The sequence below is a fragment of the Heliangelus exortis genome, chromosome 4 (genome assembly GCF_036169615.1).
Source record: "Heliangelus exortis chromosome 4, bHelExo1.hap1, whole genome shotgun sequence".
Classification (NCBI taxonomy): Eukaryota; Metazoa; Chordata; class Aves; order Apodiformes; family Trochilidae; genus Heliangelus; species Heliangelus exortis.
Window position 1 is genome coordinate 17,984,653 of NC_092425.1, and position 20,884 is coordinate 18,005,536.

The following is a 20,884-nucleotide window of genomic DNA, read 5'->3' on the forward strand; positions in this document are numbered from 1 at the left end:
GTCTCAAAGATTAGCTTGGTTGAATATAATCCTGGGTATCATAGGCTGAAATTGTTTAAAAGTATCATGATAAACTAACCCAGGGTTTCTAACTATGGTCTGGTTGGCTAAATTAACTCTTTCAATTTTTATTCAAGAATCTACACGAAATGCCTTGCAAGACAGCAAAAAAAGGTTCTATGTTGATACCTATAACGTTGGCAAAATATATTTGAAATTGAGACAGTGTTCTTAGCTAGAACAGGATGTGCCAGTTCTCCAAATCCAGGAAGAAGTAATAGAAGGATGCCTCTGTGATTTACCCCTGGAGTCAGCCAGGATTGCCTGGCTCTAAGGGACATGTGTGTTCTGCTCCTAACCACACTGGAATTACTACCAGCTCACTATAGTTCTTAAGAACTTTTTAACAACACATTTCTTTGCCATACCCAGTTTGTAGTATGACCACATTCATAAGGGATAAGATGCTGCCCATAGGAGAAGGCTTTTTGTAGACTTTTACCTTGCTAGAAATCCAGAGCTAACATCTCGGTCTTCTTGCTGAAACTTGAGAAGTATGGGGGAGGGGTAATTATGAAATATTTTTTCTCTGTGATTCATAAACTGACTTTTTTTGAGGCTTGCCCTCAATTTTCATGAAATCTTTCACCGAAAAATGAGACCTTCCACTTCTTAACATTTTAGTGGTTCACTTTTTCAGATAACCTATCCTTAAAAAAACCCAGTACGTGACCTCATGTTAAAAAATTGGAAAATCTGTCACGACAGGCAGTGACATACTATAAAGGATCCATCTTCCTAAGTGGCCATCTTTCAGAGGACTGAGTTGGGTACCTTGTTCTACGTGTGAAAGAGGCTGATTTGCTCATTTCAGAAAATGTGAGATAGCTAAAAAGATGTTATATTATAACATGGTAGAGTCAAGCTAAAAATATTGCAGTTATGATTTTTTCACTGAAAGGTGTGCTAATACTTGCCCCAGGGGGTTATTATCCAATATGTTAGCTACAGTTGAAGATTTCACAGCCATTATCTGAAATCACAGGCATAAAAAAACATGCTAAATGGCTCCATGAATGTTTGATTTGGGTGCTTTGAGAGACAAGTAGTTCCATATAGGTAATCTGCTTTTTCTGTTCCAAGTTCAGAAACAGCAATGATACTAATATTGTAGATGCTGAAGCTGTTCAGGTTAAGTCTTTTACACATGCTGACTGCATATTAACATTTTCATGTTATTTGTGTGCAGAATGTGATTTCATTTAATGTTTTCTAGCAGACATTTTGGCTAGCAATACAATGTCTTTTTTGCTTTCCTTTTACTGCTGTGGTGCTTCCTCTTCCATTTCTCTCCATTTTCTTACATTTATCCTTTTCCACAGCCCACAGCTCATCTTGGTTCCACTGTTCTGCACTGAGCAGTCGTATCCAAGCATGAAGAGACTCCCAGCTGCTTTAAATCCATTTTTAAAAAGGGGACAGGAATATGATCTCTTTCAGACATACATCATAGTGTTCATTCAAAAATAATTCTTCAAAATTCAACCCACGGCTCCAGTCTGGTACCATCTCTTCATATTCTACATGGTGCTATTCCAGTTGCTTTGTAAGTGATCTCACAACTATGAATGGATTATCAGGCAATGGATTTAGTAGAGTGTTCAAACACATTTATGGAGCACATGCGTTTTGGTGTGTAGCTTAGTGCATTTTCCTCATGAATACTGAGAACAATGAATGGAAAACAAAGCTATGAAATGCCCCAAATGTCTACCGTTGCATGGGTTAATTAAAAGATAGACTTCAGGTCACATACTGTGGTGTGACCAGACCTTCTTTAACAAGAAACTTAAGTGTTCAGCAAGTATAAGACAGTTTAACAGAATTGTCATGGTTGGAAAGGACCTAAGGTCACTACATCTAACTTAAACATCCTCCCCCTAATAGGATAAAAATTAGATATATATCACCCTGCCCACTAGAGCATGTCCTGAAGTACCTCATCTACATGGTTTTTAAGTACTTCCAGGGAAGTTTGCCATGTTCAAGATTTTTTTCCATAATGCTGTATGATCTCTCTGTATGCACAAAGTTAGAAAGGCAGCAATTACTGCTTAAGAAGATGAGGTTATGCAGCTATGCTTTATGTCAGATGTTATACCTAGCTGTGTATACAAAATAATTCAAGACAGATAGACCGTATGCCAGAAATGTCAAACTAACTTAGAGGGCAAGAAACTGAATGAACAACAGGCTCTGTTATTTGCCAAAATGCATTTTTACAGCACAACATCATACCAGCCCATACTGGGTCAATGGCTAGATTGTATTGTTTATACAGGACAACAGCAGTACATGCACAAAAATGTCATGTACTTAGGGAATATTAGAGAGCACAGGATACATCAAAGTAGAGAGTAAAGAAAATAGTTATGTAAAATCTATTACTAGAGCTCGTACTATGTGAGTTGTTTGAGATGCCAAGACTTCCATGATGGGACTTAGAGGATGACACTAAAGCAAACAGCCTGTGGTTTTCTGTCTTTTCAAAAATAGTGAGCAGGAGATGAGAAAGCATAATGTGCTTTTTAAAAATATAAGAAATAGCAGTTGAAGTTAGTAGTATTGATAGAATAGGAAGTCAATGTCATAGCAGTATCTAAGAATAAAAAGGCTTGGCTTAGTAGCAAAAGGAGGATCTGAAAGTAGACTTGATCACTTTGCTTCATAAAGGGGAAAAGGGACGTCACTGGAATTCTCACAGGGAATGAGAAACTTGTACTGTGCAATTTTCTTATTTGTGAGAATGCCTAGAAAGCAGGAAGTTTTAATGACAATATTTGCCAGGGCATGTGGGAGGTTGTTACAGTAAATGAGATGTAAGAGTCGATGACTGGTGCATTTAATTGACTTTAGAGAAAAATGAATGCTAAGAATTAAGAAACCTTCCTGTCACTACGACTGAAAGAAAGGTTTTGGAATAGAGAAAATTTAGTGGAAAATATCTAGTGGAGAGGGGTTAGGAAATAGCTACCTAGGAAGATAAGTACAAGAGGATTTAGAAATACAGTCTTCAAAGAGGCATTCTAGCTCTCCAGTACACATTTCCTTCATCAAAATCCTACTGTCTTGTTCGACATTACCACAATCTATGTCTTAGGCATCACAGTGGCAATTTTTTTAATCCATCATCCTGCATATTGGCAAAATAAGTAGGGTACAAGAGGCTGCTAGTGTTTCACCTTAGATATGTAACGCTTTTAAAGAAACAAATGTTGCAAACACCTCAAAGGCAATAAAGGTAAGAGTGCTCAGCGAGGATACGAATATTATTATTTAAATCACTTTTAAAAAGTCAGTAAATAACAGGGATTATGGGGTTAATTTCATGCCTGAATACCAATAACTTTTTTCTTTTCTTTTCTTTTTTTTCTTTTAACAGTGTAGTGGAAGAGAAGAGAGGAGTGTATGGCTTGGGCAGTGCAGGCCTTGCTAGGAAGGAAGTTCAGCAAGGTGTTAAACTTCCCAAGGTTCGAGCCAGGCTCTACATGAATAAGAAAGGATTCAGTGTCAAAGTATGCCCTGCCCTTTCTCTATCTGATATAATTATAGGAGAACCTTTAAAACCCTGTATTTGGCACTGCCTTTAAACACCACAGCAGTATAGCAGCTGGCAGTAAAAACAAAACAAAAATATGTGAACCCCTCCCATGCCTCTTGCAACTTTGGCAACACAATGTATGAAGAACTGTCTGCCCTATTCATTTGGTTATCAGCTCATCAAGCAATGCAAATATCTATACATTGGTAAAGAACTTACTGTAGATTTACACTCAAACTATAAAAGGCTTCTTAAATAGCCAGTGATCGATTAAAATCAAATTCAGTAAAGTAACTTGTGTTTTTCATAATTCCAGTGTAACTAAATTGTTGCCTCCTTTCTTAAAAGATTATAATCACACAGAAAAAAGCTCATGTTTTTTTACATTTGCTGAAATGCTGGAGTCTTATCATCTTATCTGATAGTACCACTTTCTTTGCCTTCTTTACTTCACTTTCTTCAGTATCCAGCTGAAGAGAGAAGGAATACGTTTTTGATTATGCCTTAACTTTTTAAAGGTAAGAACCAGAAAAATCCCAGAAATCCATCATTCCAACTTTGAAAAAGAATGACTTAGCAGGGAGCCATAAATCCAGTGAATGTTTCTAATTCTGCTCTCAAATTTCTGTCGAGTCTGAGAGGGATACTTGCCTTTCAAGCCAATGTTTTGGATCCCTTCTCGTTTCTTTCTACACAGTCACTCACTAGCTACATCAGTTTCTGTGTGATCTGTTATAGGAAAAAAAAATATTGCAGAGCTTTTTTGAGGTGGGGCAGAATATTTTCTACTGTATAGTGATTGTTGTGTGTGTATTTTAGAGAAGTCAGAGAACTTCCACAGTTGTATTGTGTACAAAAACCTGGAAATGTTTCCTGAGACCACGAGGAGAGATGCAGCGGCAGCAGTGAGTGCTGTGCCTTTAAAAATTGCGATAGAGAGGGGAGCGGGGGTTCCCGGAGCCAGGGAAGCCCGAGGGAGAGCAGCGAGACCCGAAGCGAGTCTGGAATCTGCAGCTCTCGGGAGGGATCCGAGAGGCCGAGGTGTCTGGGGCCGTGCCGGGGAACCGCGGGGAATTCAAACGCGGCTTTGGCAGAGCAGCAGCGGGGCGGGTGAGCGCGAGGGCGCGTTACGTCACATCACGTCACGTCACAAGGGCGTGACGCAGCAGTTTGTGGGGCAGTTGGGGCGGGCAGGCTGGAGGGTTTAGCTGGGTCCTCATTCTCCCAGGAAAGCATCCAGAGATGGTGGCCACTCGGTGCAAAGCCCCAGTAATAAGAGCTGTGGCGGCCCAAAGACTAAACTGCCGCAGAGACCTGCAGCCGTCCAGGTGAGCGGCTGCCTGGGATGTCTGAGCTCTCGCAGGAGACACCGCCTGTGACCAGGTAATGATCTGCTCAGCAGGGTGGCTGAGTTTAAGGAGGAAGTGGAGAGATTAAGGACCATATGGGAAGGTGAAAGGGAAGTAGATTGGTGAAGCCACACCCTGCCATTCTTAGCCAAAAGTGGAGGCTCCACGAGGAGAGGATCCCCTGCCCGCTTGTCGCCGGGCAGAAGAGGGGGAACCAGGAGAGGCCGGGGGAAGGGGGGAGTGGAAGCAGAACCCTGCCCAGGGCAGCAATGGAGTCCTCTCCGGACCTTCCCCATCTTCCCTTCCGCCCTTCAGTTTCGGATCTTCTATTCAAACGTGCAGAAATAAACATCCATTTTCAGAATTAAAAACATCTGAAAATGGTTCTTGCCACTGGGAAAGTTGTATCTTTGCCTAGAGTATGAAACTTGAAGCCTCCTGATGTAGTTTTGCAGGGATGGTAAACCTCTATAATGCATTAGAATTATTTTTTTCTACGTGAAGCTATATAAATAAGTCTTCCAAGACATTTCAGAAATCACAGAGAGACAGAATTCAAAGCCACATCAAATATCCTAACATGCTTAGGTCACCAGTATGTCACTCAGTAAGGTCACCAATATGTCATTTTAAAGGACAATGCAGAAAACCTAATAAAAAATTATTGAGAAATAAATGAGGACCTGGAGTTTTAGAATGTTGCATGCAAAGGGAGATGCATAATACACCCATGAAGACTGTAGTTTGTAAACGGAACAGTTTATTTAAGATCTAAGAACAAATTAAAACTATCATAAAGTGTCATTGCAGTTGACTGAGAAGGTTTTTTCCGTAATGATTTTAATAATTGTGGACAAAGAGCTGAGTATGTGCCAGCACTGTGCCCTTGCAGCAAAGGCAAACAGCCTCCTGGGCTACATTAGGCAGAGCATCCCCAGCAGACTGAAGGGAGGTGATCTTTCCCCTCTAGCACTAGCGAGACACATCTGGTGTGCTAGGTCCTGTTCTGGGTTCCTGGGTGCAAAAGAGACATGGATGTGCTGCAGTTGATACAGCGAAGAGCCACAAAGATGATTAAGGGACTGAACCATTTAATGTACGAGAAGAGGCTGCAAGAACTGGGACTCACTGCTCGGTGGTTAAATACAGAGTTAGCAGCTCAGTCTCAGAATTTGTCTCATGTTTCTCAGGATTAGTTCACTTAAAAGAACTAATTCTTCCAAGTCAAAAATAAGATATTTTCATGTCAGATGTTTCCTTCAAATTGGAAAACTGCAGGTAAAGATAAGTAAAGAATGGAGATTAATAAGGTTTGTTTGGTTAAGTCAGAAATTTGAGTTAGCTCTGGTCTGCCATGGAGTTCCCACAAGGCAGGAAGGGAAGCATCAGCAGTTTCATAGTCCACGTTGTTCAATTGTTTAGGAGCAACTAATGTGTCATTACCTTTTTCTGCAAAGTAGAGATTTCACTTGCCCGCTTGTTTCTTCCTCTGAGTCCCAATAGTACCTTTGTTCTTCCATGGTTAAGCTCCTATGAGAAAAGTGACTATAAATAACATATTCCAAAAGCTGTTTTCTCTGTGATACCAACATGTGTTTTATGATAACTAAAAACAAACAAAAAAAATTCTTATTTATTAAATCTGATTAAATTGCTTAATTTTATAATACAGAATTGATAGTTATGTTAATTTTTTCCCAGTTCTGTTTTGTTTTGGTTATTTCACTGTAGCATTGAGAAATATGGATGAGTCTGAGCGTGTAAACCAGGAAATTCTGTTTTGATGATAAAATGCATGATCTAATAGTACTCCTTTTTCTAAACCTTTCCTGTAATTTAATATTTTGAAGATTAAGTGTAGTGCTAAAAATGGATATATAGGAATGTGTTAGAAGGTTGAGGATTAAAATAAAAATAAAGGCATAGATAAGGTGAAGATGGAACTAAAGTACATATAGACATTTGAATGGATATTAGTTTAACACAGGGTTATTCCATTTAAAGCCAACAACATTTGTTTTGATAGTGGGATTAAGTAAGGAATATATCAGTGCTGAGATTATGAGGTAGTGGTTGCCTTGGAGAAGATAAACATACTTGAACAGGTAGGGACATTGCTAGTCCTGTTTGCATGGATTAAATGTTAACTGATTTAGTCAAACTGTCAGTGCTTTATAGGACACATGATTAAAAAGAATTCTATGACCTTTCACAGATTTAAACACAGATACATACCGTATTTCTCACTCAGCTGCATGCTTTTTGGGTACTTTGGCCATGTCACTCAGAGCTACATCTGCAAAAGGTCTTCAGTGGTTTTCAAACATATGCTCAGCCACTGCACTCCTTTGTTTTTACCAGGAAAACTCTCTCACTGACAGTGTTAAGGTGTAACGTGTATTAATCTGTGTCGAGTACATGCATAAACACATTTGTGTGAATCTCCCAGTCTCCTGACCAGTCCTGTGTGCTGCAATGTGAGCACTTGGGCACAGATACTGATCTGGTCTTTGTATATGGCAAAGCCTCTCTCAATAGATTGTGGTTTTGTGCAACCCCTACTTTCCAAAATAATTTCATGGCAAAATATTTGCCTAGTCTGTGGTTCTTAGCTTTTTCATATCAGGGCAAGGGGAAGATTCAAATCTTCCTCTATCTTTTGAGAGTTGCTGTTTACCCGCTTAAATCTAAGATGCCTTTTGGCTTAAGTACTTCTAGTGTTCTTGTGATACAGAGCAACCATGAAATTTCATTAAGCCATATGCAAAGTGAAATATAAGGGTCAGAGACACAGCAAATACTTTCTTCCTATTGTTTCCTAATTACTGCCTTTGAACAGAGTCAGAAATGGGAGATGAGCTGAGCAATCTTGTATTAACGTAGGAAGACTGCTTGCTGGGATGCCTAATTACCCTCCTGTATTTTGTGATGCACTGCTGTTAATGGGAGTTGTGTTGATGGTCTATATGTAATGATGAACATAAGAAACATATATATAGCTACTGCTACACAGGCTCCTTTGTGTGTCACACAGGGACCTTCATCCTTATGTGACTGAATTTCATTTCTGGAATGGTGACTGAAAAAAGTTCCGAAAACTGAGAAGTTAAAAATCTAAAATAAGACTATGAGAATAAACATAGGGAAAATATGTGACCCATATAAGACCAAAATGAGTCCCACTGAGAACCTGAATATTTTTGTAAATGTGAAGTGAATCAGACTGAATTGTTCCATCTTTCTAGTTCCCTGTACTACATCATGTTTCAGGTTACTCTTCTCAATAAGTGAAACACTGTTCAGTGTTTCAGTATTAGGAAACCCCACATTAATTTTGACAAGCTTCAACAAAAAAGTCATTAGAACAAGACTGATCTCATTTTATTAGTAATGCTAAGTTTTCTTTTGGTAAAATGAATGCGTTTTATTCAAATTTGGTTTTTAATTATTTATTTAGACTTTTATCTTCTATTAGTTGTGATATGCCATGGTGTACTCTCTGTTATATATAGTATTTCTTGATATGTTTCAATTTCATAGCAGTTTTTTCCCAGAATTTCCAATTTTATATTCCATGAATAACTGTGAAATTTCCTGACTACAAATTACTTTATAGTGATGTAAGTACTTATAAATTGTGAGATTTCCCATGAAATTCAGTGTACTTCTAGCCAGAATTTTAAAGCTTTATTAGACAAATGCATTAGATGGATTGACTGGAGAACAAATAAAGATAGTATTACTAGGCTGCATTCCCATGAATGAAGTGTTCTATGATTTCTAATGTCTTCCAGTTATTGCATTCTTTTGCTTTAAATTATGAAGCTCCTACAAGATGTGTTGTGTTGTACAAACCTTTATTAGATATATCAGGACGCAACAAAAAACATAATCCTCCCAGGTTTGAGGGGAAATTTTGTGTTGGCTTCTGAATCACAGCCTAGGAGTAAAGAACCACGTAATCCATTTCTAAGCTGCTGAGACAGCAAAATCTATAAGGTAATTCACAGTCTTACAGCAGAAGTCTTCAACAGAGTTTAATTAAAGTGTTCTGGTGATCTGAAGATACTCATAATCCAGCACTGAAATTAAAGAAGTCCACAGCAACAGAACTTTTTCTCAGGCTCATGATGCCAGTTGGCAGTGTTATGCATAAATGTGTATCGCATGTATAAATCTATAGTTAATGACCCAAATGTAGAATGGTTATTCAACCACCTCCAAGTTAGCAATGCAGTACCAAAGCAGGAGTCACCTAGTCCCAGCTGGGTGATTTTGATCACTCAAGCAGGGCATTCTATACGTAACCTTTCTATACAGTCTGTGTGGGCAATGGCTTGGGTGATCAGAGAAATTTTTCTGCTGGGCTGCTTAGAACTTATGAGAAAGAATGCTAAGCATTGCATGGGGCTGAGCCCTGTGCTTTGAGTGTCTGTTTACTTGGGTCCAGCACCCCTTCTCAGCACCAATGTCTAACAAGAAAGGAATATTTAGCTATTTAAAAGACAGATGTTAATGGGGTGAAAGCATTACAACATGTATGGTGTGGTTATACTGTGGAACTCATTACCACAGGATGTTCCAAAAATGATGAAGGAAATTTGGGTTAATTAGCCATCAGATTACTTTCACTGGAGTTGAAATAGCAAAAAATGGAAGTATTACAATAAATCTGTTCTGTTTACAGTCAAAGACAGGATTTTAGAATATGTGGATCTTTGTCCAGAACAAGTCCATTCATGTTACCGGTAGCATGGCAGTACTATAATGTCTCCTAAGTTAACTAAATGTATTTCATACATTTTCCAAAACATTTTTCAAGAAAAAAAGGTTAATTTTGAAGAAAGTTTCAATTTCTTTAACCTAATTTAGATCTATTCCGTTCTGTCCTTCTCTTTATATCAGTATGCATTCAATAATCAGAACATATTTCTTTTGTGCGTACATACATAGATAATGCATACTTTTCTATATGTAGGAAACAGTACAGTTCTCCATGTCACTAATTTCTATTTGAAAGATAAATTAGTCCATTACAAACTCTCCAAACTCGTACAACCTGGCAAAAGGGCAGCAGTATTTACAGAGTGAGTTTGTGTTTTTCTTACTGGCTTAGGTGGCTTTAGGTGGGGCTGATTGAGCACAGTGCCAAGACAAGCATATATATGTATCTCAAATTGCTTTTTAATGAACTTATCTGATTCAATACCTTAAAAAAAATATTATGGTTTAAATGAGAAGAACGAATTCTGATATGTGATATTTTTAGTACTTTTTCAGTAAGAGTTTTTGTTCTTTCTCCTACTGGATTTAGTGAGCTTAGTATCAAGCTTATAAATCCTGTTTCTGTGTAATTCTAAATTAGTTTTAGGCAAACTGGGGGTGTTTAGTGGCTCTTATGCTTTTAAGAACTGAGAACCTGGTGTGCTTATTACCCCATACACTAAAAGCAGTTCAACCTCAGAATTTGTGATATGGTTTAGAACAACAGACAATAAATATTTTATAGGAGATGAAGGAAGAGAATAGCACTGGTTGGAACAGATTTTCATAAAAGTGTTATTTTCATAAGATGAGGGGTTAAAATATATTTAAAATAGTCTCTGCCTCCATTACACCCACTGGCCTACTTGAATTATGTAAAAGAATGAGAATTATTTACAAAGGAAAATAGCACAGTGCCTCTTATTATCATTGGATGGTCTATTCCTGAATATATTTATTTTTTACTTTCCTGCTTTTACAAGTAAACTTGCCTATCTCTTCTTATTTTAGTGCTTTGTATCTTCTGTGGGGTAGAAATGTGATCTCTTGAAATCAGTTATGGGGACTTCCCAGGTGTAAGTCATCCCTGTACATGTTGAATCAGAGGTGGCCAGTAAGGGCACACTGTACCGTTAGGCAGGAGCTCTCGGGTTTCCTTTTGGCACTTTTTTTGAGGTTGTTTTTTTTTTCTGCATTGAGCCTGTGGTCGGAGCATTTATTTTGGTCAAAAATTTTCAGAGTAACATTTCTACACATGGAAAGTGAGAGTGGATCTTGGCACCACTGTAGGTTCTTTTTCCATATCTGTTTTGGACTTTTTTTAGTTTCTGGGCTCTTGCTTGAAGTTACTAACCACATCTGGCATGCGAAGCAAGAAAGTTCAAGGCAGGATGTCTCAGCAGCCAGCAAAAGTGTCCAAAATTTAGAGTAACTAGGTGCAAACTCATAATCATATAGTAAGAATCTAGGAATCAAGACAAATCAAATATTGCATGACTAAATGTAATCCCATGAAGTTAAGAAACACATGAACTATTTCATGCTGATTCACTGGGCCATATGAGTAATCAGGCAGAGCTAACGCAGTGGCAAACTCAAAAAGGGAGAAGCTGGAGGAATCAGCAACAATGGAGAAAAACATCTGTGATTGGGAAAACACCTTTCTTAACAGTTTTAATTTCTTACACAGATGCATTTCATAGCTTCCTTCTATTGCTCTGAGTAAAAATAATCAGCCTAAGCAATGAGACATGGATCTATATTAGCCTTTTGTCCTGCATCTTTCAACCATTGTTAGTAAGGAATCAGTCCTCATAGTAGCTAATTCAGTGCTACTAGCACTAGTAATGCTTGGCATGCCTGACTGCAGATAATTGGGAGGTCAAAGGTAGCAGTAACTTTCCCATAGTAGACCTCTGCAATTTCTTGTAGTACTAGAATTATTCTAGGTTAAATAAAGGAACAAGGAGTTTCAGGCGGAGAACTACACAGATATTAAATGACCAGAAGGGGATCTGTATATGGTTTAAACATTTAAATCCAAGGCTTTGATTCCCAGAAGCCCTGCTGAACTGTATTAGGGACTATGTTTTTGGCAGTAGAACTCTAATGCAGAGGATTATTCCACTCTTCTGTGACTGCCATTTTATTAGGATTAATACTTGTTGTTCTTTGAAACTTAAATCTAATCTATAGCCTGGAAATTGGCATTTATCTGCACAAATACTTACCTCTCCTTCGTCACATTAACTTCAAACAAAATATGGCTGGTTTTGGCCACTTTATTTTAATTTACAGGGCAGATAGGAGAGATGAACTATCCTCTGGTTTATCCTCTACACTTGAATGGAGTATTCCCATAGATTATGAGGCCAAGGGGTTCAAGACTTCCCACAAAATGAATGAACTGAAACCCGCATCTCCCTGGAAAGTGTCTTAATCACAAGGCCATGAGGCTGTATGGTATGTTTTGGTATGGAGGACTGACCCTCTTTTGAACTAAGGTATTTTAAGTAGTGCTTCCTGAAGTATGTGTGTGTATTTTAAACTGAGTTATCATTTTATATAGCTTCAGGAATGGACAGGCATATGTGAGGTACCTTTGTTTATTTGTTTTTAAGCTTTTAAGTTAAAATATATACCAACGTTATTCATTTAAACTCTAAACTACATAATTACTTGCCAAGGCTGCTTTCTCACCCTGTGGAGAATAAAACAAATCCTGAAAGTAAAAACTTCAATAACAAAATCCATCTAGTTATAGCTGGGGATTAATTATTGCATCTAGATATTCATATAGTAGTCTTCAGAAAGAGCTCAAAATGACATAGAGGGACAGATGAGGATGTAAAGTAACAAGATCTATGTGTTTATTGAACTCTTGAGCTTGTGTGTTTATTGAACTCTTGAGCTTCTTGTTCATTTATGCTGTAACTTGTATCAGCAGGAGATGTCAGTTATCTTGACAAGTAGTTGTGACTAGTGTTTAAGAAAGGTTTTTTTTGGGGGAAAAAATGAGTTAAATAAATACAACCAAGTATTGGTCTACTTTGAGACAATTGTTATCTCATTTTTTTTGGAATGAGATTTCACTTTTTTGCTCATAAAATTCAGCTGAATTTTCAATGCTGTAATTGAAAGGCACATGGAGCCACAAATTCACGTAGAACAAGAAAAACAGAATTAGAAAGAGACAGAAAATAAGAAAAAGACATAAACAGACAGTATGTGGTAAACACTATTTAGTAAATTCTAAAGGTGAAATATATAGATGGTGCATCCTGTGATGCAGATTGCAACTAAACCATTTTCTTCTCAGTTTCTAAAGAAAAATAGGTTTGTGTCATGTGTCCAGGTGCTTAAGAAACTAGTCTATCCAAATGTGTCAGAAATTACTATTTTTCCTTTCTTTAGATACAAAAATAAAGTATGTCATGGGTTTTGTCTACATGTACTAATAAAGAAGGTGAATATCCTGACTTTTGAATAGTGTCTGTTCTGGTATGATCTTCTGTTCCCTGAGAATTCTTCACAGAAAACATCAAAATAGGTATTGCTCAAATGTCAAATACTGAAATCTTTGACCAGCACACTGCTCTGTAATATACCCTTATGGTGGGTTGATCTTGGCTGGATGTTAGGTGCCCAACAAATTTCTCTATAATTCCTCTGCTTAGCTGGACAGAGGAGAGCAATTGTAACAGAAGTCTCATGAATTGAGATAAGGACAAAGAGAGATTATTCAGCAACTGCTGTTATGGGCAAGGCAGATTCTATTTGGGGAAAAACTAATTTAATTTATTACCAATCAGAATAGGATAATGAGAAATAAAAACTTAATCTTAAAACACCCACCCCTTTTTCCCAGGCTCACATTCACTCCCAATTTTCTCTGTCTCCTTCCCTGCAACAGTGCAGCTGCTCCTTTAACCACAGGGATAGGACTCCTGACACTCTTCCCTTGCTTCATCATGGGGTCTGTCCCACAGCTGGCAGTTCTACACGAACATCTTCAGAGTCATTGCACTGGGCTCCAGTTCTTCATTAACTTGTCCAGCGTGAGTTCCTTCCAGAGGGTAAGTCCTTCAGGAACAGACTGCTCCAGTGTGGGTCCCCTACAGGGTTGCATGTCAGCAAACCTGTTCCAGCATGGGCTCCTCTCTCCATGGACTGCCAGGTCCTGCTGGAAGCCTTCTCCAGGGTGGGCTTCCCACAGGTCCAGTGCCTACTGCAGACATCCACCTGCTCTAGCTTGGGCTCCTCTGTGGGCTGCAGGTAGATATTTGCTCCATCATGGACCATGCAACGGGACAGCTTGCCTCCCCATGGTCTTCTTCCTTGCTAGGTGCAGGGGAATGTTTGATTTAGAGCACCTCCTCCCTCTACTTCTTCACTGACCTGGTGTCTAGAGAGTTGCTCTCTCAAGTATTCTTGCTCCTCTCTCCTACTGAAGTTGCCATTGCATTGACTTTTTTTCCTTCTTAATTATGCTGTCCCAACGCCACTTGCACTGTCCCTGACAAGCTCAGCCTTCCTGAGCAGCAGGCTCATCTTGAAGCCAGATGGCATTGGCTCTCTTGGACATAAGGGAAGCTTCTAGCACCTTCCTACAGAGGACACCTCTGTAGCTCCTGTCCTATGAAAACCTTGCCACACAAATCTACAACCCTTTACTTCACTTTAGAGGCAATAGTGTGAAGGGTTCTGCTGCTTAAACATAGGAATCCATCTAATTTTAGATGCTTTAAGGAATCTTAGATACCCATTGACAGGTATAACATAGGGGATTCAAGCAATCCAGATTTTCTGGGGAAGCATTGAAAATGTAACTATGAATGTAACCCTGAGACACAAGGCTGCCCTGAGGCTCCAAGTGGAGATTTCCTGTATGCAGGTGAGTTTCCTTGTGGCATAAGGACTGTCACATCCTGTTGATAATCCGAACAGTCATGGGAGCCAAGAGTTATGCTTAGGTGACAGAGCATACGTGTGCATGTGTGTGTGTGTCATAGAGATGCATTGGTGAAGATGAGGGGTTAAAGAGTTCATGGTAGTGTGGAATCTTAGAGACCACAGAAATGATTAATTCTTAATACATTGTGAAGCAATTTTAGATTAAGTCTAGTGCTTTCTCACCTTAGAGCAACTCATGCTAAAGGCATCCTAGCCATGGAATTATATAAGGTGATAAATCGAAAACAATTTAAATATTTTGTCTGTCATACCAGGATGTTTACAGCTACAGAGTATGAAATGAATTATTACCTCAGGATGACTCCAAGAAGATAATGTATTTGTATTTGGAAGATGGAAGACTTTAAAAAAACGTTGCCTCTGGCACCTGAGAGTCTGTTATTAATTTCAGTTTTCATAATATGTTCACTACTAGCATTTAGTTTAGTTGTGGTGCCTATATGCCAATAGTTGCTATATAGGTTCACGACTGCACAAATACAGTCAAAAGACTATCCAGTCACTTGTGTTTAGTAGAATTTTAACCCCCCATTTTTTTTTTTTCTAAATATTAACACTATTGTATTACCCCTAAATAAAAGGCAAATGTTTCAGGCAGTGAGAGGATACTCTGAAGATCAGATATATGAGTTTTAGGGGGTTTATTCTACACTTCACAAGAAGATTTCACTAAAATTTGCCAGAAATTCTAATGAATGGCATTTTTCCAAAGAAAATACTGGCAAACTGGAATCACACAATTTGTATTGGCTTCAGAGAGATTTCCAGGAGCATGCTTGAGCTAATTGAAAACTGTTTTGCCTATTTGGTACTGTTGTGGCTTTACTATTTATTTTTGTTTGATTTCAGGAAGTTCTACTGTTGTTACAAGTTCTTGCATGTGTCTCTTGACTCTGTGAGTTCAGGCTGATGATGATACAAGTGATTCACTGTATCTAACTGAGATAACACTTGCAGCCTGCCCCTTATTGTAGTTGTTTGTCCATTTGAAATTATGACTGTTCTCAGTTGTGCAGGAAAGGGAATGCTCAGAAGAACAGAAGTAAAAACAGCAGTCACTGAAGAGGATTATTTAGAAGAGCAGGCTGATCAGTCTGATTGCATACATAAGTATAATTTTTGAATGATGGAAAACAGGATTAGGAGTTACTAATTTTCCTAGTCCCAGCTTTCTCTGGTCATTCAATGTTGCTTCTTGATCTGGCAACCTTACAGTTCCCAAAGCCACAACCTGAATTTATGGTTCTAGGAACAGCAGTACAGCTGGTTCACAGGCAGCATTCCTCTGAGAAATACTTCAGAAGGAGAAACAGGATGAAATCCCCTACTTCTGGAAGTTTGCTAAGTGGAACAGCTAATTTGTTAGTTTTGCAACATGAATCCCAGGAATCAGTGAATATGAATTGGCCTAAGCCAAACTCTGACCTTCAGGCACAGCCCATCACTTTCAGAATGTTAATGATGTGGAATAAAAGCAGCTATAATCAGTCCTAAGATCACCTAAGATAACTTCTCCAGACTTTCAACAGTTGCTGGCCTTTCCCCAGAGATTACCAATTCATTCTGTAACAGTGATTCGTTTTCAGTTCTGGCAAGAATGTTGGGTTTTTTTCATGGAACCTAGCCAAAAGAGTTCCCTTCTAGGAGATCAAGCAACATATTAGTTTGTAGAGAAGATCTCCATTTGCAATTGTTAAATTCTGTCAGCTTTTGAACACTACTACTGAATGGTGCAGTGGCCATTTGGGTGCTGAGGGTAGGTATTGACTGTGGTCCCAAAAGGGTGGCAACATTAGGTATGAAAAAACAAATTAAAAACTATCACAGAATATGTATGCCCCAGAAGGTTACTTACTGCAGGAGAAAAGGAGACAAGTATTGTGTCTGCTAGCAACCTGAGGGTTACATTTATTGTTGTTCTCATGATTTCATCAGCTCATTCCAGCAGCATGGCTCAACAGACTTTAGCAAGTCGTTTCAGCAAAAATATAGTCGAAAACACCCTGGAGCCATGAATTTGGCTATATAATGTGTGTGGATGCTGGCCACAGTTATGCTTTTCTCTTGGGAATGTCCGAGGTACTAGATGCTTTGTTGCTGCTCCTGTCTCAGGCAACAGGTTTCCCATAGTCTCTTTTGAAAAGCTGTGAGGCCCATGAGAAGAGCGCTACTGTACAGAGATGGTGTTGGCAGAGTACAACTGCTCACCTTCCATGCCATGGTGCTGCTTCTCAGATAAAATAAATAAAAACATATGGTGTGGAGAACATATCTTAAAAGAACAATTTGCTGAGTGGCACAATTGTAACATATGAAAAACAAGCTCTCTATATAGCATCTGGAAAAACACAATGTCATGAATGAGTGGGCCTGAGAAGCTTCTGCTGAGGTTTTGGAGCATGACAATAAAACTTCGTGGGCAGTGCAAAATGATAGCGTTGAGCAAAATGACAAATGAGAAGTTTCCTAAAATGTATGTAGACCTATTTTCCAGATGGATTATGTCACTTTAAAAGTCAAAGTATATTATTTGCTCCTCTAGCAAACTGGCATTTCTGAGCATTCAAGAGCTCAAACACTGATGTATCACTTGCTACTTCCTTTCTTTCATGAGGAAGCAACAAAGCCAGGAGCAAGTCTTTAAATTTTGTTCCAAAACCCATATTCAACATATTTTTGTTTGTGGCTTGAGCAACATATACCTCTACTTTTAAAGTCTGTGAATGAGACCATGATAAGGGCCTAAAAAGATATGTTCCTCTCACTCTTTTAACCTAGCTGCTCTTTTTCTGGCTTTGACACACTCTGCTGTATACACTGCATCATGTAATTGTATGCTGTCAAGTCAAAGTCAATTCGTGCACCACCCTTCTAATTGTGAGCATGAAAATAACAACCACAACTATGAAAATGTTTCAGTAAATATAAATCCTAAATAAACCAAATTATCATTAAAAACATCTACAAAATCACTTCTGAATGGTCTATTTTAAAACTCCTATGTGAGCTTATGCTGATATTATACAAATCAAAGGAATCATTTGGTTTGAAAAAATTATCTTGTGAAATATTGTTTATGGAATTTAAACTTTCTGTTGACACAAATTTAGTCACTACTTTGACAGGCTGGCATTACTCTGTTGAGAATTCAGATTTAGAAGTAAAAAGTCATATATACCCTATGTTCCTAAAGCTAGGCTGAACTAACTTCAGTTTTACATCTTATGCCAAATCTACTTGCTTACAAAAGCACATTCTCTAAGCTAGGACAAAGGGCAGATAACCTCCAAGACCTTGCAGAGCTGTACAGAAAATAACAGGAACTAAACTGTCTAATATTGGAAACGTGGTTCTTGCTTCTTGAGAAAATGTTCATAATGAACATTTCAAAAGATAAAGCAGTGACCCTCTTTGACAAAGTTAGAGCTGTATTTCTTTGGGGGATGTATGATACCAAAAGCTGTGTTTTCAGATGAAAGCTTCCCAGGCCACAGCCAAAGGGACTTAAGTGTTGCATTATGCAGAAGTCAGATGCATTGATGTGACAGTTGTGAACAAAAAGGCTTTGAACAAAAAGCCATGGTGAATGTAGAAGGTGTGGTTGATGTAAATTCAGAATATTTATTTGGTGATATGAAAAGACTGAAGAAAAGATACAGAATTTGATCTCTTAGTCTCAAATGCAAACTTCATCGAGTACAAACTGTCAGAACAATTCATCCTTATGTGGTAGTATTTTGCCCTTAAATTTTCATGAATGCAGAAGGAAACAAAGTCTGGTTTTTAAATTGTTGTTTTGGGAGATGTTCTAGCTGGGCAGCTGCAGTTTTTGAAGGAGCTGAAGGCAATGCCTGGGGCTTAACTCCAAAATAGGTAATAGCATAGGAACAGAATCATAGCACAGAGAATCAGATTAAAAGGCCAGTGGTCCTCAGTGGTAGCAATGAGCATTTTGATAAGAAACAAGGCACTGCAGAGTGGCTCGTTCCCTGTTATATACATTACTAAAAAGTAAGGGAAAACTTAGCTTAGGCTCAAGCTTGGAGTTCCCCTTTAAAAATCTGTTATATGCCCTCATTCCTCAGACAGTACTTCCAAGAGTAGGAGTAATTTTTCAGCCATTGGGCAGACCTTGCAGTTTCTGTCAAAGTGTCAAAATATGCAGCTGCAAGAAGTTGCTGTGACTAATATATGGAAAAGGAAGCAAAAAATAAGTTCTGAGTTTTGGCTGCTGAACCATAAAATAATAAGAAAAAAAATGTTTTCTACGGAATCAAAACATGTTTTGTTGTTTGCTGACTAAAATGAGCCTAATCCTTATTTCCCTCCCCCATTTCTTAGCAAAACAGTTTGTTCAAAAGGAAAGCTTTCCAGGTTTTGTCAGAAAAGCTAAAGAAAGGAAGGAGTATATTCTCAAAACTTTTGAAAGTTCTTGTTTCCTTTTGCCAGGTGGCTAGGGTATTCAGACATAGACTCAGGGCTCTGATGTTCTTTTCTGTCTGAGAGATTTTGAAATCATGTCCTTTATCTCCTGAAAGTGCATCCTGACCACCTGAGTGGCTGCTTTGTCCGCTTGTGTTACAGTCATTCGTATGGAAACTGCAGACATAAAAGAATGACTGTTTAGTCACTGGGACATTCACGAAAGAAACGAGGCACTTTGATTCCCATTTTAATGCAGAGTTTTATTTATTATTGTTTGAAAGGATAAGTTGAACATACCTTCCTCTGGTAAGAATGTTCATTTAAGAGGTGGGTGACACAAATAGTCATCAAATTGTGAAGTCATTTTTCATAACTTTAATTTCAAGCAGCCTTCACTACACAGGCTGGTGCTTGCTATACAAATGTTCAGATTTTGGAAAGCAATAATTGTATTTCTTTTCGTTCTATCCTTATTTCTAAGGTATGAAAGCATGCAGAGTTTTTGATAACTTAAATGTATTCAATATTTCGGTATTTAAAAAAATAGCCTACCAAACTGAAAATATTTTACCAAAAAAATCTAGCCACTGTGGATTGATTTACAATATTTCCTTATATTTCTCCACATCTGGATGGCGCTCTCTCTCTCTTTTCTCTCTCTCTCTCTCTAAATGAATATTATTGTATGAGCAAGCATTACACTTAATCCTATTGTGGTTAAATGAGAAGATTTAGCAATTTCATTCCTCACTTTCATCTTTAACTGTTCTTACCAATGCATGCATGTCTCTTGCTACCACTTGATCTGTCTAGAAGAAATTTCGCCCAGAATGTCATCTATATGGTATTTCACCAAGGGTTATGAATAAGTGCATGATTTGGAGGCTGATAACAAATAGATTTACTCTTAAGTTTTCACCTTCTTAGTTGGAAATGGTTAAGGAGAAGGAATGCAAGGCATTATTGCTGATCACAGCATAGCTGTAAATTGCTAATGGGATGAAGCCATGAAAAAATGCTCCTCTGAAAAATTCCCCACTACAAGAATTTCAGGAGGAGAGCCAAGAAGCAAGTTGATGGTTTTAGGCCTTGGTGTGCAGTCACCTGGCATAGCCAAAACTCCAGTCACAGATGTGCAAAAATATTTATTGAAACTAGGTCATTTGTAGAGAATACTACTAGGGTGACAGGGGGAATGGAAAACCTAACTAATGAGAGGAGGTGGAAGGGTGTGACTAGTTTAACTTCTAAAAGGAAGGCTGAGAGGGGATAAGATTGCTGTCCTCAAGGATAAACACCATGAAGGAACAGATGTGTTTAAATTAAAGAACAATGTTGGCACAAGAACAAACAGATATAGGCTGACCCTGAAAAATCTTGAACTGCATGTTAGAAGAATATTACAAGTAGTCACAGCCATCCTGCAAGGCCAACCTGAATCTGAAATAAAGGGATTTGCATCTCTGAATGAGGATGGGTAGGCCAAATGGAGCAGAAGTCCTAGCCCTGTAGGTGCACTTCTCCAGCAACTGGTTTTTTTTCCCTTTAAATGTGGTTTTCTGAATGAAACTGATGTGCTGCTTTTAATAGCAACGGTCCAGGTGTAAAGACACTTTTACATGCTCTCTTTCCAGCATGTATTTTCAGCACGTTACCATTAGTGCTCTAGAACTTAACTGCCAGAAGTTGAATTCTTCTGTCCTGTAACATATTCTAAGTCAAGATTAAGGTGCTAACCCAGTGTAGCATTTTTTTTTCTGATCTGCTACCT

General features: G+C 38.4%; 1 long non-coding RNA gene across 4 annotated transcripts in view; it reads left to right on the forward strand.

Annotated features, from left to right (window-relative positions):
* Positions 1–3,426: 3,426 nt before the first annotated feature.
* The window catches only part of LOC139795924 (uncharacterized), a 69,176-nt gene continuing 51,718 nt past the window's right edge, over positions 3,427–20,884 (forward strand). For 2 of the 4 annotated variants that reach the window (XR_011725759.1, XR_011725755.1), the window contains exons 1-3: positions 12,618–13,264; positions 13,628–14,608; positions 15,697–16,049. This is a non-coding gene — a long non-coding RNA (uncharacterized lncRNA). Of the gene's footprint in view, positions 4,985–12,617; positions 13,265–13,627; positions 14,609–15,696; positions 16,050–20,884 lie in introns of those variants that run through there. The other 2 variants (XR_011725756.1, XR_011725757.1) reach the window with 2 other exon arrangements.